Here is a 17,379-nt window from a genome sequence, read left to right on the forward strand (position 1 = left end):
AAATGATGATTGTGTGAGCAATAGAGGTAGGAAAATATGAAATTGGGTTATATGTTGGGCTGGTATATGTGAAATGTTGGTATATATATTTGGTTGGTAGATATGAAATGATAAATACCGGAAATCATATATGTAAATTGGACGGCCTTATACTCAGTGCCGTCTTACCACATGGGCCTCAAGAGAAAAGGGGCCTCACAAAAATGAAATGTGGTTGGAATTTCCGAGAATGCACCACGTAGGGTCTCAGAAAAATCATTTGGCCCGGGGGCCCATGATGCTCTTAAGACGGCCTTGCTTATACTTCTGCAATTAGGTAGTGGGGCCCCAGAACATAAGTCGGCCTGGGGGCCTGCCTCATGATGCTCTTAAGTTTTAAAGACATGGGTTATAGCAAGATCGGGGTAGGACGGGGCAGGGTCATGGTGACAATCTAGGAGTCCGCAAATTTTAGGGGGCGGGGGTTGCTTCCAAGTTTTCCTTTGGGGAGCCACACTGGTAGATCGATTTTTTTTTCAATGGATTAAGTTCCATAAAATCAAAAAATGTATTTCAAAAAAAAAAATGCCGAATCTCTGAAGTAATACCGCACTATTGCGAAAATTGGCTTCATGTGTGTTCTGTCAACCTTATAGCTAGATGGCTATCTCTAGCTATAGATATAACGCTGGTTCTGTTCATTCCCAGAACCACTCGAAAAAGGATCGACATAACTACAGGTTTGTGTCAGAGGTCCTCAGTCTTTGTAAACCATGTACCACAGTGGTCATCGGCTGAAGTTGATTTTCAACTTCGAGCCGTGAATGCGAGTCGAGCTCACGTTAAAAGTCTCGCCACTGAGAGGAACAGGCCTACAACGGTTCAAATATTCAGTCTCACTACGCTTCGCTCCCAATTTTAAATATTGATGTCAGCACTGCAATATCAGGCACAACACCTTATACGCACTAAGACTGTAAGGCACACACTCACATTCCCGGCACAACTCATTCGGTAGTAAGTTCCTCATGGCGATAGACCGGAGTTGTGCTCGGTTTGAAAAAAAGTCTTTGTAAACGTCACAACTATTGAAATATCGGTAACAATTCGACGGACCACTTACATCCGTGATTTTTAAAAATTGGAGGGGTTGGACCATTGATTGCTGTAGAAATTTAAAAAAAAAACAAGTGTATATACGTATTATAGTACAGTCGAATCCCGTTATAACGAACTGCAAGAGACCGGTGAAATCACTTCGTAATAACGAAATTTCATTATAAAGGAATTCCAGTTTTTTTACATTGCTCGTATGTGAACTTATCTGAGGAATTAGAAAAGTATTCGTTGAAACGAGAATCGACTGTATATACATATCGCGAGAGACTGCTGACACTTCAAATTCGTGAATGGGGGGATGGGAGTTGATACTTTCTATTTTTATACTCACCAAGAGGTTGGCGCGCTAACCCCTCGATGTGGGAATCCCTGGGATAGCAATCTTATTTCTGTGGTCATGTCGCCGTTTCTGTTGCACCCTCGTCAGGAAAGTTTCTGACGAGGATGATCCGGGTATCGAACTCGCGACACCTCTAAACATCCTACGGCAGTGGTTCTCAACCTTATCGAGCCCGCGGCCCGTTTTCATTCATTTTTGAGAGTCGAAAGACCGGTCAAATACATAGCTAACGGGAAAATGAATAAGGGAAAAATGAAACGGTGATCAACTCGCTGCCCGGTATGAATGAGATCAGGGCCCACCAACAACAAACATATGGCCCCCGCTCTGTCCCTTGCGGGATATAAGCAGTTCACCTTGCGGCATATGCTATGCTGGAAAAACTCTTCCAGTATCCGGGCTCAAGTGGGCATCGCCGACTGGCAAGCCGCAGGTTTCACCCCCACGCCACTCCGCTGCTGTCTCTTCTGGCTAGAAGTCTGATAGCTGAAACGAGAGCATAAAAAACATGCATACATACAAAAATCTGCGATAGTACAAACCGACTTAGTGAAAGATAAAGCAAATATTGATATATCTGATTCCACAGGACAGTATGACAGTTTCACAGTTCCAAGGAATGGAAGGGACCGAATGTGATGACTAGAGCCCGGATTATATGCACTAAAAAAGTGACGCGCGAAATATGCTCTAAAAATATGCAAATATGCACTTAAAAATGTCAAAATATGCACTTAAAATTAGTCAATTAAATGATCTGAGTGATCTGAATGTGCCATGGGTTACTTAAGGAATCTGGTTTTATATATGCCCTCTCTCTTTCTTATTTCATATTTACGAAACTAAGTTCGAGGTCACAGGTAACATCAGATGACTACGAGGGCCACATTTCGCCCGCGGGCTATGGGTTGGGGATGTATGTTGCAACAGACAAGTGGGACTCAGACCACTAAGTAGTCATGCACCAGGGCCCTTGGGCAAAGTGATTTTTCTTCTACCAATTAATATGCTTAGTGTCGAAAATTTGATTCAGATCTCATTTTCGTGAAACCTCTTAGCACTTGTCACCCCGCCCCCCCCCCCCCCGGGCCCTGCTCGCCTATAATTACTTATTTCAATTATTTTAATTTCGTGCATTATAAATTTGCCGGAATAAATTTTTGAGAATCCTCTAATATAGGCCCCTCGTTTTTTTTGTACAAAATTGGGTTTGAGGGGACAAGCCACATCAGATAACCTTCAGGGCCACATTTGGTCCGCGGGTCAAGGTTTTACCATATAAGGGTTGGTCGCAATGGATTCTCGTTGCAGGTCGACCCGATTTTAAACTTTTTTTTTAAGCCATTTAAATTTTTATCTCTATTCGATTGAATTATTAAGTATACTTCATTTTTATTTGATTAATTGCTCCTCTGTTGATGATGCCCGATTTATCCTGGAGAGCTGCGATTGGAAATTTTCATGCAATTGCTATATTAAGTGCTAGTGCGTCAAAAAATTTGAAGCACCGACTTTTTCCAGAAAAAATAAGCCGATTTGTTTGGTTTTTTTGTCTCTCGTCTTGAGCTGCGTTGAGGGATGTATTATACAGAGCCTGCTGCTTCGTGGTGGAATCGAGAGCAACCCGGGTCCCAATGATCTACCGAAAGGAAAAAATCTGAGTCAACCCAGAGTCGATGATATTTTCAGACCTAGCAACAACCTCGAAAGAACACCACCTTCTCCTCATGGTTTCGAAAAATGCTTCCGTCGCACTTCAGAGAATGGCGAATTTTCGGATCATTCGTGTTCGGGCGTCCAAGGTATGAATCACTCTGCTGATTTCTCTGAAATAAAGTCACTACTCATTCTCATAACAACAATATGCTCAAGGCGTTAAATGATCGCTTTGTGGATTTTGAAAATAGACTATCTGATGTGTGTTGACAATTGGATGAAGCCAGGTCCGAACGTGCTGAAGCAAAGAGATCCACAGAACTACTTGACAAGAAAATTACAGTACTACAGCAGCGAGCCGACAATTCGGAAAATTACAGTCGTCGCAATAATTTAATTTTTCGTGGACTCTGTCTCGACGAGAAGTCTACTGCACCAGAATGCACCAATTCTGTGATCAGTTTTATTCAAAATTCACTCGAACTTTCAGCAGATGACTTACTGATTGATAACGCTCATGTGATCCCGCCGAGATCCCGGAAGGGTTCGGACAACTCACGCTATCCTGTTATAGTGCGTTTTGTTCGGCGTGTTGATAGAGACAATGTGCTTAATTCTTTTCGAATCAGGAGAAATACAATCAATCGTGCTGATGATCGTCGGGGTAGGGATCTGGAGTTTGTGCCAGTGGTGGACGGTGTCTCAATTTCCGAGGATTTTGAATTTTTTACGCGTAAAAAACGGTCAAATCTAATCCCATTCATGACCACCTAATCATTCACCCCTTTTACATTTGATTTGCAAGCGAACGAGTTGATGAAGATTAGTGTTGATTCTGTTTCTTCTCAGCCAACTAATAATTGACTAAATTGTGTGTGTATGATTTCCCAACCCGATTCACGCTCTAAGAATTCGTTTTTGCCACGTGAAGACATTAATGTAAGTCATTCAAATTTTAATATTTCCTCTCATGTTCGTTTGAATTGTATAAAAAAGTTTTCTTCGCCAGCGTGTTGCTTAAATGATGAGCTGCCGATACAGCACAATAGTTCTGTTAATTTTGCCTCAACTTGTACCCCTTGTATTTCTCGTCCATACTTTTGTGCTTTGAATAGTAATTTTATTGTGTGTAATAATGATCGGTCGAGACTTGCCTCTCTCTCACCCCGTACGCCTGGACGGAGTGTGGTCTCGGTTGACAAGGGGGGGGGGGGGTCACGGTTCGGGCTTTCTAATTTATAATGTGTCAGGTATAAAAGGCAAAGATTTTTACTTCGACTTCTGCAATAACAAAACTTGACGCCCTATTCTTGTGTGAGACGTGGCATACTCATGAGATTTCCTCTCGATTCACCAGATACTCCATGAATTTGCTGTGAAACCACCTTCCCTGGGCAGACCCAGCGGTGGTTTTATATTCTGTTTTGCCAAAAACAAAATAACAATTAATTTGATCATACTAAAAAATCGTTTTTTCATTTTGCTATGTGATGACTACCTGAACTTGAAAAATTGTCTTTTCGCTTTCATTTACTTTCCACCTGACCCAAGTTTTGACCTAGAATTTATGGATTTTTTTTATCTGTGATTTCTAAGCACTTGGAGGAATATGTGCACGTTGTAATGGCTGGTGATTTCAATGCAAGGGTGGGAACAAAGCGTGATTTCGCGATCTTTCGTTGTGATGAAACTTTGACACGAAACTCAATGGACAAAATCACAAACTACAGGGGTCAGAAGTGTTATGACCGGGCTATACAAAATAATTTAATATTACTGAACGGTTTATCGCCTTCGGATCGGGAGGGTAGTTATACATTCTATAGTAATAGTGGTGATGCAAGTTTTATAGACTTATTTTTCGTGTCGGAATCTGTATTTCTGGACTATATATTGGACTTTGAGGTTATGAATTTCCCATTTTCTGAGCACTTGCCAATATTTGCTAAATTCTGTTTCCCGGCCAACTTGACTTCCGACGATTGTATTACACTACCAGCAAGAGGTACGTGGGCCGAGGAAAATAATAACACTTTCGTAATTAATATTAATTCCTTTCTTTCTAACATAAATTTATCCGAAATTAATTATGCTTTATTTTATAACTGTATTATCCTATCTGCTGTAGAAGCAGGAATGGTTCGCCGGGAAACTCGCTTAACTCGCAAAAAAATTCATAAAATTTCAACAAGCAAACCATGGTTCGACAGTGTTTTTCTCTTCGTAAAGAAGTTATTGGTGCATATCGTTCTTTACGCCATAATTTCAGTCCCGAATTCGCATACAAAATACGTGCTTGCCCCGGTTGACCAAGCATTTAGTTTCGCCCTGTACAATCACGCGGATATGTTAAAAAAATAATAAAATTAAACAAAATTCCGAAATGTGTGCGTATATATATATGTTTATGAAATAGCTCACTGAGTTAGGGAGGGGCCCAGACACGGCCGTAGCGTGCCTTCTCGGGCCTTCGGCAGACTTTTTCTTGGAGCCTCGTGAAAGGGTTATCATTATGCGAAATAAGGGTGGTAGGGAATTTTGTGGGAGCTCATTCGGCTCAGGGCCCCAAGACACTGCTCCGGTTGCCTCAGCTAGCTACAAGCCTGGACCCAGAAAATTTATTAGAGAACCACCCTTCTCTCCCCTTGAGCTTCGGCCCTGATTTAATGCATTTTTTTCGAGGAGTCGGCATTTTATGAATTCTAATAGAGAGGCCCGTGAAAGATCCCAACCTATGGGGTGGGGGGAACCCTGATGCAGGGTGTGAGAGACCATGGTAGTAGTAGACTGATGGTGTTCATAAAGTTGTCCGCATTAAGAGCTTTACGGCATCAATTTTCAACTTTTGGGAGCCAGAGGTTAATTTGATTTTTCAAGTGGAAGTCCAGGTCATACGCACGAAGAATGAGACGTATTAAATGGGAAAAACTTGAACGGTGAATCATCCGTGAATCGGTACTCATGGGCCGTTTTAAGAGCAGTATGCCCCATCGGGCAAAGTGATTTTTCCGAGACCCCCAACTTACTAGAAAGGCCTCTGCTTACCAATTTACATACTTAATCTCAAAATTCTACCCAGATCTCCTTATCACGAGACCCCTCTCTGCACTTGAGCCTCCTGAGCAAAGGGCCCATGTATTAAGATGGCACTCCCAGTACTGGGCCACGGCCCGGTGGTTGAGAAACACTGCTCTACAGGATGTGTTTCGAAACAAAATACCTGAACTGCAAATGGGTCCCTCGATCTGGGAATATACCGCGAGTAACTTGAGCAACAGGAAACTGTTCCGAAGGCCACTTACATCTTGCGGACTGGTGCAGCGAGCCGTCTGAGTGATCTAGGAAATGTGCTGCGGATCCCCGCGTAAGTGCCGATTGAAAAATTCCACCAAACAAACGAAGCTTATTTGGCAATAGGGTTTTCATAAGGCCGGTATTACACTATAAAAGTTATTTGTCAAAGATCATTTCCAAAATAAGTTTGATAGTGTTTCTTTTACCAAAGTCAGCCTCCTCATCCAATATTTGAAAAAAGATTAACGCTGATGCTTTCTATATGCTGCAGTTTCAATTGCTCAAGTTTACATACTATGTACTTTGCGAGTTGATAAAGTAATAATAAAATGAGTGGTAGGTATCAACTGGATATCCAAGTTTTCGTCTCGATGAATTGAATTTCTCTAGTTCAATGAAGAAACAGAAACAAACGTTTGGATGCGGTTATCGGTTATAACGAATTTAATTCCGTCCTAGTGAACCTGCGATACAATAATAAAATAATGTTGAAAATATATCGTTATATAACGAATGGGCATATTTATATCTATGGGATGTAAGGGGTCATCTTATTTTTTTTTTTTTTAATTGGACAAAACAGAACGTTACAAAAGAAAGACAGATGACAAGACAAAAATACATAATAAATAAACAAAAATGCATAAAAAATAAACAAAAATGGACATACATATACATCCACTCTGTGACCCTCAAGGGACTACTTGTCCTTCCACACAGAAGGTCGAATAATTTGTAAGCAACCTTCATTATTGTTCTATTATCATAAACAGTAATAATTTATGCTCGTGTACACGCACAATGATTGGATTTTTGTAACGTCACAAAAATATGTTGAACAAAATTTCGAATTAAAACAAAAATTATATCTTGTTCATAGTATTATCTCTTCGAATTTTGATTAGTGTTCATGCAAATTGTTGAAAATATAGGTATTTATGATATAGATATCTCTATGTACAAAAATTAAACACATGTATTATAAAAATTGGAAAAAAATATTTTTCAATGTAAATATTTCTATTGTATTAGTGTTTCAAAGACAATGTTAATTCTTCAAGTAATACATCACCAATCGTGTGGGGGGTTCACATTTGCTGACTTTTAATGACAAGATGGAAGGGGGTGTTCAAATGATGATTGTGGGAGCAATAGAGGTAGGAAAATATAAAATTGGGTTATATGTTGGGCTGGTATATATATTTGGTTGGTAGATATGAAATGATAAATACTGTACTTTCGGAAATCATATGTAAATTGGAAGGCCTTTTATATACTCAGTGGCGTCTTACCACACGGGCCGGGGTTCTCAAGAGAAAAGGGGCCTCACAAAAATGAAATGTGGTTGGAATTTCCGAGAATTCACATAAGTCATCAGAAAAATCATTTGGCCCGGGGGACCATGATGCTCTTAAGACGTCCCTGCTTATACTTCTGGTACTTTTGCAATTAGGTAGTGGGGCCCCAGAACATCACTCGGCCTGGGGGCCTGCCTCATGATGCTCTTAAGTTTTAAAGACATGGGTTATAGCAAGATCGGGGTAGGACGGGGCAGGGTCATGGTGACAATCTAGGTGTTCGCCAGTTTTAGGGGGAGAGGTTGTTTCCAAGTTTCCTTTGGGGAGCCATACTGGTGGAACGATTTTTTTTCAGTGGATTAAGTTCCATAAAATCAAAAGTTGTATTTCAAGAAAAAAGCACGAATCTCTGAAGTAATACCGCACTATTGCGAAAATTGGCTTCATGTGTGTTCTGTCAACCTTATAGCTAGATGGCTATCTCTAGCTATAGATATAACGCTGGTTCTGTTCATTCCCAGAACCACTCGAAAAAGGATCGACATAACTACAGGTTTGTGTCAGAGGTCCTCAGTCTTTGTAAACCATGTACCACAGTGGTCATCGGCTGAAGTTGATTTTCAACTTCAGCCGAAATGCACATATTCATGCACATATTTTTTGAAAGGTTAATGAGAGAGAGAGTTTATATGCTAATGGTTTTTCCCTTTGAAGTTGACAGTATTTAAGTTGACAGGAACTTAATTCCTGGTCCCGCGGCACAATTTTTGATGGCCGTTCTGCCGGTCTTAGCAGTGGGCACAAGAAGTACTTGGTCTATTTTGTTGTGTAAAAGTGTGTGTGTAGCTGTATGTGTAAAAATTTAAGTCAAAATCGGGACTCTAAGCTCATTTAACAGATTATTGCAGGCAAAATGTCATATTCACAACTGAACATCTCTCGGGGAGACTTTAGGTTAGCAATTATCCTCAGCATGAAGGGGGGTGTATTTCTTCGCCATGGTTTTTATATTAAATGCAGTTTAAAACGAAAAAATTGGAAAAAGGCATAAATGAATAATGAAACGTGTATTTACAATATATACAATTTGTACATTTACCACGGGCGAAAGAGAACATTCTGCGGCCGTCCATACCTGAGGATGACCGCTGGATTATAATTATAATTAATTATAATAATTATAATGGATTATAATCCACAATTTCAGATAGATGTCGATACTCTGAATTTCTGATGATTTCATATTGAGACTCTGCGAGTTTCCTAATGTGATCAAGATAAGTATTCGTGCATAGATCCCTTCTCAGATCCAACGGGCTCTTGTAAATTTTCGATAGCTTTTGTTTCGAAGATTTGAAGTTTGTGAACATTTTTCTTTGTGTCGAAGGCCCAAACTGGGGCAGCATAGGTGATAATAGGTCTAATTACTGAGTTGTACAAGTACATATTGTTTTTCAGTGAGAGGCCGCTCTTGGGGAAAAATGATTTTATTGAGCATGCCTATAGGTTCTTCGTTGCTAATTGTACAATTAAAAAAATACAGAAAAAATAATCCCACTGATGTGTTTAAGGAATTCACCAATCAATAATAATACACTTGAATTAGCCAACCAGTATTCCACCAATTTTAACTTGAATTGAGACCACCAATAAAAAGATCACAAAGTTATAAAAACAAGTAAAAATTCCATAATTCGAAAAGCATAAGACGATACAGTTCTGCACAGGAATACAGGATTTTATTAAATGTCAAAAATTTCATTTCCAAAATAGTTGCATTTATTAACGACAGATGGCGCTAAACTTGTTATATTATAATATTCAGGGCTATTTCCATTCCATCCATGTATGTTGGCGTTTATTGAAAAAACTTAGGTCTATATATAAGATATCACCCGTATACAAGGAATGTTGTCCATAAAAGGCTGTTTTTGACTATATATTTTCCTGGGTTCTTGTTTATTTGCAGTGTTATATCTGGTTATTTTTTTGGTTAAGCCCGTTTTTTTGGTTTGTTATATCCACAGTGTATGTTATAAGCAGGGTATGTTATAACAGAGATAAAAATGTATAGACGTGAATGTGGGAGAAATTTTAAGGATTTCACAACCGTATTTTTTACCCACCGGTATAAGTGTATCCGACTGTATATGCAACTTTTTTGAATTTCGGAAAATGTTGCTATAAAAAGCATTTGCAAAATAAGGTTAAATTAATAGAAAATAGATACTTTTTTTTTTAATGCGAAATTTTTGATTTAAACCGTTTCATTTATACGAGTTGTTCTTGTTTGTGTGTGTGAACGAAAGTGAAATTTTTTATTTGGAATTCCTTATTGTATGAATAAATGCGAAACTTCTGACCTGAATTTTCTTTCGCGAAATAAATGCGAAATTTCTGATTAAAAAAAATTTTTTTGGGGAAATTTACGTATTCCTATTGATGATACATTTATTTCATTATCATCTGAGATGATTGACGGTGAGCCAATACATTACATGAGGTGTAAAATCTTTTATCCAACATTGCCTCTTCATCGATGTTTGCTGAAAGAGTTACGCTGATGCACTTCCTAAGACGCCTTCATATACTATTAAGGAGTATATACTGTTAAGGTGTATTAAGGAGTTCTAGCACTTCCTATCCTGCACTGTGGAGTATTAACTGTTCAAAAACCTGTTCTCCGTCACCTTCTCCTCTCACTTGCCACTCCCTTCTCTGGGGAGAAACAAAAAGATTCTCTTCAGGTTTGTATTTCTTGGATTAAAAAAAACGTGTTTTCAACAATAAATGCGATAGAATATCGGGAACGTATCTAGGCTGGGCAACCTGGGCGGGCACTGTCCCAGGGCTCCGAGCCGAATGGGGCCCACAAAAATTTACGCTTACCAGGGGTCTGTTCATCCAAAATTTTGGTCCGTTTTCAGGACCCTTCACAAAATTCCGGATCAGAAAAACGAACTCTTCAGAAATAATGAATCCATAAATTTGAAATTTCATTTCTTTTGCGATACATCAACTAGATTATTTCGCTTCCTACAAAATTACTTATTTCTCACAAAATTGATGACACATTTCACAAAAATAAAGAAAATTTTAACAAAAACAGGACCCTGCAAAAATGTCTGGGCAGACCCTTGCTTATCCCAAATGGAAGTCTGCCCCGGGCCTCGTAAAGGCACAATAAGTCCTTATAGGAAAATGAGTTTTATGTCACCCGCGGCTCACTTATCCAGTCCATGGTTCTCCTGCTGCTCCCCAGAATAGTTAAGCAGTGCCGTCTTAAGGCATGGACCCACCCGGGCACCTCACAAAAATGGGATCTGGTTGAGATTTTCGACAATTTGCCCGGTAGGGCCTCAGAAAAATTATTTGGCCAGGAGCCCATGATGCTCTTAAGACGGCCCTGTAGTTAAGTGGTGTTTTCAATTATAAAAGTACCAATTCAAAGCAAAAAGAGGCACAAAAATGAATATCTTCATCTCGCCGGGATGCCCCTAGAAGCCACGGCGCACACTTTGAAAAACCCTGTCGTATCACATCACTGGAGTTGAAGGTTCACATTAATGATACATTTATTTAATTATCATCTTAGGTGGTGGAGATTAAATTAATCTATTATATCATGGGTGGCCAACTTCTTTCTATTCGAGGGCCAATATAATGTTCAGTTGCTACGTCCATTCCGATCTATATGCCACGGTCCATGGTAAAAGCACGGAGACAAGGTGAGATGGTAAAAGTCCGAAAAATGATGCAAAAACGTTTTTATTTGGGATTCATTACCACAAGTCAAAGCTCGTTTTTGTTCAGTCAATAAACCACACGACGGACATTAAGCTCGAATCTGCCTCGGCTGGCTCTCGATTCGGGAATTATTTCCGTCTCGCCCAGTCAGATTTGTACTGAGTAGGATGGCGCCGTCCAATTCACTGTTACCTGAATATCCTTAGGGGTGGAACAGGGATGTGATCATGCAATCTCCATGTAGTGTCACTTCCGGATATTTAACAATTTACTACGAAGCTCAAAGGTTACCTACCGTGCTCCTCACACATAACAACTAAATCTGTGCTTTCATCATACGTATATATATATGGGATTTTTTTTCTAAGTAATACCAACCTAGTTATTTCTTTTGCCTGTTCTCTGTTCCAATGTGGCCGTCTTGAGATTACAGGAACGAATTTTCGAAAATCTCGGAGGTTTCCGTGGTCCTCGTAGTCAATAGAGACGTGCGTTTTGCTTTTAAATAATGAACAAAAATTTCATGTTTCCATGAGTAAGGTTGACCCCTGATTCAGTACGGGGGCGGGGTCTCTATGCGGTGCATTATTTTGGCCCTCGGGCAAAATAATGTTCTGAGGCCCCCGTACTTTTAGCTAGAAGCAACATCTTACGTATTTACTTACTCTCGCAAATCATGGTACCAGATCTCATCATACAGGACCCCCATTGACATCAAGTGCAGGGCCATTCCTCCGGTTAAGACAGGGGTTCTTAACCTATGGGTCGCGACCCAGACTTGGGTAGCAGAGGTTTCGGAGACGGGTCGTTGTCCAAATCCGCTAACATGCAAGGGGTATGGGTCCTGACCCAGACTCGATTGACAGGGGCTTCTGTGAGATGGGTCGTAAAAACCCACTTACAGTCCTGTCCTGTTATAAATGCATTTATTGTGTCACTGGTTTCACTGATTTCAAAAAATTATGTGCCATGGGTCAAGAAGAATCTCAGCATTGCCTTATTCGAATCTTTTCCACCCATTATTACCTTATTTCTTTATCTCCCTCGGGACCACTCCTGGATAGGGCCCATGCGTTAGGATGCACTTGGTTCTATGCAGGGGCAATTTAGCAGCATCAGACGGGGCTGGAACTACGGGGAGGTTAACTCGGTATTTTATTTGCACTCATATATTTCACATTAATAGTGCGTTCGACCGGGCCCCTTCCACTCACCAAAATAAATCACCGGCCGCGGACTTCCAAAGGCTATTAACCGATGCTCTAGCATCCACAGTATTTTGTGACACGGGTCTAAGCAGGGCCGAAACTAAGGGGGAGCAGGCAGGTCTGGTGCCCTTGGTTCTGGACTAATGGGGGCACCGATTTTACCATTAAACTGCTCTTTCTACATTATAAGGGAGTGCCAAAATGTATGCTTGTCTCGGCTAAGTATCTAGTTACGGCCCTGGGTCTGAGCAGCCCCAGAATTAATTCAGAAATCGAAACTTCTGAAATAATGATCAAGTGGAGCCCCCACAGGTCTAAAACATTTTCGACGCTTGTGCGACCCTTTGTGGCTCCCTTTCACCTTGATTTTCACCTGTGATGCCCTTATACTATATCATGACCGCAAGGGGGGCCCCAGGTTGAAGAACACCAAAAAAGAAAACACTTTAGTGATCTGTGAATGCGCCGCTGGTCACTTACGTAATCTGAGAATGTACCACAGACAACTTGAGTGATCTAGAACCGCACCGCAGGTCACTAGAGTGATCTGTAAATGTTACCTAAGTAATGTAAAAATTATTAAGTGAGTGGAGTTGCACCGGGGGTCACTTAACTGGTAATGTATCGCTTAGTTTATTTTTACAAAATCAGTTTTAAGGCCACGTGCAGTGGGCCATTTAAGTGGTCTGGGAATGTGCCACGGACCACTTGAGTTATGTGGAACTTCACCGTGGGTTCACTTAGGTTATCTGTAAATGTTCCCTAGATCAATTAAGAAGTCTTTTCATGTTTTGTGGGTCACTTAAATGATCTGGGAATGTGTCGCGGACCACTTAAGCGATGCGGAATTGCACTGCGGGTCACTTGAGTGGTAATGTGCCGCGGATCATTTAAGTGATCTTGGAATGTGCAGTGCTCAACCTGGATCATGGCCAGCCTTGCGGCAATTACTGGAAAACGAAACCAAGTTGCCTATAGGCAGTATTGTTATCCAAGCGACAATTATAGGAAAACGAAACCAAGTTGCATATAGGCAGTATTGTTAGCCCAGCCAAAGTTATACGAAAACGAAACCAAGTTGCCTATAGGCAGCATTCTCAGTCCAGGAGGCAATTATAGAAAAGTGAAACCAAGTTGCCTATAGGCAATATTGTCAATTCAGCGGCAATAATAGGAAAACGAAACCAAGTTGCCTATAGGCAGTATTCTCAGTCCAGCAGCTATTATAGGAGTACGAAACCAAGTTGCCTATAGGCAGTATTGTTAGCCCAGCGAAAATTATACGAAAACGAAACCAAGTTGCCTATAGGCAGTACTCTCAGTCCAGCGGCAATTATAGAAAAACGAAACCAAGTTGCCTATAGGCAGCATTCTCAGTCCAGCGAACATTATAGAAAAACAAATCCAAGCTGCCTATGGGCAGCATTGTCAGTCCAGCGGCAATTATAGGAAAACGAAACCACGTTGAACTGCATAGGATATTACCTGTGGTGGATGGAAGGATCCCGTACTAGTCACATTGTTTTCCACTCTCAGTCAGGGTGCCCTTACCACATGCGGGACCCACAGCGGAAATTACTAGCGGAAGTGGGCCTTCGCCCTTATTTAATATACTCTATGGGAGAGGGAGAATCGAAAATTCAGAATAAATGAAAGAAATAATTCCAACACCCATGAAAATCAAGTATTAGTGGCACTAAATTTAAGTATTAGTACTTGAAGAACCAGTGCCGTCTTAACGTATGGGCCCATCAAATGACGCATTTACGGGGGCGCTTTGCGGGCTCAGGGTGGCAAGTTCAGAGGGCTGGCAAATTTGAGGAATGATTGGTTAAGAAAATTGATAAAGTGGGAAAAGGACGGCAAAGGTCAGGCAAAGACCTTTACCCCGTCTACTCTTCTCGGTTCGGTGGCTTCATGTCGCTGTTGGAGTAACAATGGGTCCAGATCATTTAAGCGACACTCGGTGCAGTTGCACGTCACGTGTGTGGCCAACCACATATTCTCAGATCACTTGAGTGTGTGCGGCAAATTTATAGATCGCTCAAGTGACCCGCGGCACATTGTGCCACGGGTAGCTTGAGCAATCTGTCATTCAGATCCACTGAGTGACCCGTGGCACAGTTCCAGATCAGTTTAAGTGTCCCACGGAACATTTTTAGATCATTCGAGTAACCAGCGGCGCCGTTACAGCTCATTCAAACTACTAAAAAAATTTTTTTTGAATAATTCTGAAATTATGTCTAAAAATAAACTTGAAATTTCTTCTTTCACAAATTTTGCAAAAGGCATTTTTTCATTGATGTTGTTTTCCAGCATTTCCATAAATTCTGTAACTACGTAAACCGTCGACGGGCCACTGTAAAAAAACTTCGAGGGCCACATGTGGCTCACGTGCAAACCCTTTGACCTTGACTGTCCACAAGTCACTCTTATGGTTATTCACATGCTTACACGCTGTTTTAGTCACTTAAAAAATTGCACGTTCTAGGTCAGTCTTTTGGTCACTCGCTGACGTGGTCGCTTGATCTCCAGGTCACTCCCACACTTTTTGAACACTTACTGACACGGCCCCTCTCGCTCTCCAGGCCACTCTTTTGGTCATTCACATACTTATACACTGTTTTGGTGGCTCTTTTGATCCCTTGATCTCAAGCTCACTCGCCGTCAGCTTCTTTGCTCTGTTGGTCACTCTTTTGATCCCTCACGCGCTACTTGCATACCATTTTGTTCACTCGCATGCTTGCAAACCCTGTAAGTCATTCACAGGGCCGCAACTAGGGGGGGGGGGTCTCTCGTGCCACGGGCGCTGGACCAAAGGGGGCACCGAATTCACTATTGGACTGCTCGTTTAACATATAAAAAGGCGGAGGGCTTCAATTACCAAAAGTTATAGGAAGGAAATGCATAGAAAGGGAAAAAGGAAAATAGAAGTTCCACTTTTTTTTTACAGTGACAATTATAAGAAAAGGACTCAAACTGGATCATTTGATCATTTTTGTCGCACCACGGTCATTTTCTGCACACGAGGGCTAATTAGACCGGGACCTACAATTTATTGCCGATTCCGAACGGCAGGCTTGTTTTTTATACTCGTCGAGAGGTTGGTGCGCTAACCCCTCGATGGAGGACTCCCTGCGGTAGCAATTTTTTGCTGCGGTCAAGTCGCCGTTTTTTTTTTTGTTTTTTTTTGTTGTACCCCTGTGTCAGGAAAGTTTTCGGACAAGGACGAACCGGATATCGAACTCGCGACACCTCTACACATCCTTTGGTACTTGAGGCGAGTATCTTATCGACCGGGCTACCGCTCAAACTGGAACGAAGGAGTTCGTCCAGTTTCTTTGATGAACAATGGCTCCCTATCCTTTTCTCATAGCGCAAACACAACGATTTCTAGAAAGAAGACAGGAGCTGATGGGGGGTGATTGCTTTCAAGATACCGATCGTCATTAATATAACATATAAAGGTATTTTCTTTCGAAATTTTAATTTTTTTTTTAATGTTTTGTATTAAAAGAATAAAATTTTGATTGTCTGGGGGAGGCATAGAGGACTCGCCTCCCGCCCCGTGTTCGTTTCTGATTCCGCCAATATGCGTAAGGAGGTAGGTTGCAGAGCTGACGAAGTTTTGCTGACTGTTGCTGATCTGGGGTCAAAAATGGCTCAAAATTTGCTGACGTAATACTTGAACGGCCCAAATGACATTGTTGAGAGTATACATACACTTAGAAACTAGATCCAATTCAGCAAAACCAACACTTGTTTTGAAAAATCGGCAGCCTTTATATACCCTAAAACCATTAAAATTTCCTTAAGAACTTTTTTTTTGTGAATGTAATTTTGGAGGACGCAAAAAAAATGTTTTCTCTTCGGGACGTAAAATGTTCAAGTACATTGACATACCGGTCGGACACATTCAGCACTCTCCAGCACGGACCAACTCAGCTGAGTAAATGGCTTATATCCTTAGCGGGACCGAGCTAGGTCCCTGCCTGGTACTTCCGGGTAATACTATATTCAGTGTAACCACACATATTAATCGCTATGTTTTGGTGTTTTTGTACTTGCGCTGATTTTCAGGTGAACACCAGATCATTTCTTGACTTTGGGGTTGTATCTGTCACTCGGAAATACTAGAAACAATGTTCTCTGTCCCACCTACAACATTTGAGGAGTGTGGCTGTTTGGGGATGGCGTGGGGCTCCGGCCGATGTGGATCCTGTGGCCGGGCCTGGATGCCGGTAGGATTTTTTTTCCAGCATAGCCCAGCCGAATGGTGAAACGCTTATATCTCGCAAGGGACAGAGTGGGGGCCATGTTTGGTGTTAGTGGTGGTACTCCCGGGTACTTCCAGGTCATTTCAGTGGCCCGCGGAAAATTTACAGATCACCTAATCGACTCGCAGCACATTCATGGATCACTCAAGCGATCGGAAGCACATTTGGAGATCACTTAAGGTATCCGACTACCTTTCTTGTCACTTTTCTTTAAAATGGTACTGGAGTGTAACATTTTTTGATAGAAAGTGTCTCGAAATGGTGAAAACTGCGATAAATTTTGGTCTACCTATGACATTTTCTATGAAAACGTCGTTTTTATGTCAAATTTTAGGCAAAATTCATATGATATTCGAAACACGATTGCAAAAAATTTTATCAATGAAATGCTTTGTGATTTTCACAGTGCATTTAGCTAGTACTGTTGCAGGTTATGATGCAAAATTTAAAGGATTGCGGGA

At 41.1% G+C, this 17,379-nt stretch overlaps 1 protein-coding gene across 3 annotated transcripts in view; it reads left to right on the plus strand.

Moving 5' to 3' along the window:
• The window catches only part of LOC149072537 (uncharacterized), a 121,537-nt gene that overhangs the window by 51,755 nt on the left and 52,403 nt on the right, over nucleotides 1–17,379 (plus strand). The gene's annotated exons all lie outside the window — the stretch shown is intronic.

Source organism: Pholcus phalangioides, unplaced genomic scaffold, assembly GCF_987345545.1.
Source record: "Pholcus phalangioides strain wild (caught in Gottingen) unplaced genomic scaffold, Ppha-v1.0 ptg000017l_1, whole genome shotgun sequence".
In the NCBI taxonomy this organism is placed as follows: domain Eukaryota; kingdom Metazoa; phylum Arthropoda; class Arachnida; order Araneae; family Pholcidae; genus Pholcus; species Pholcus phalangioides.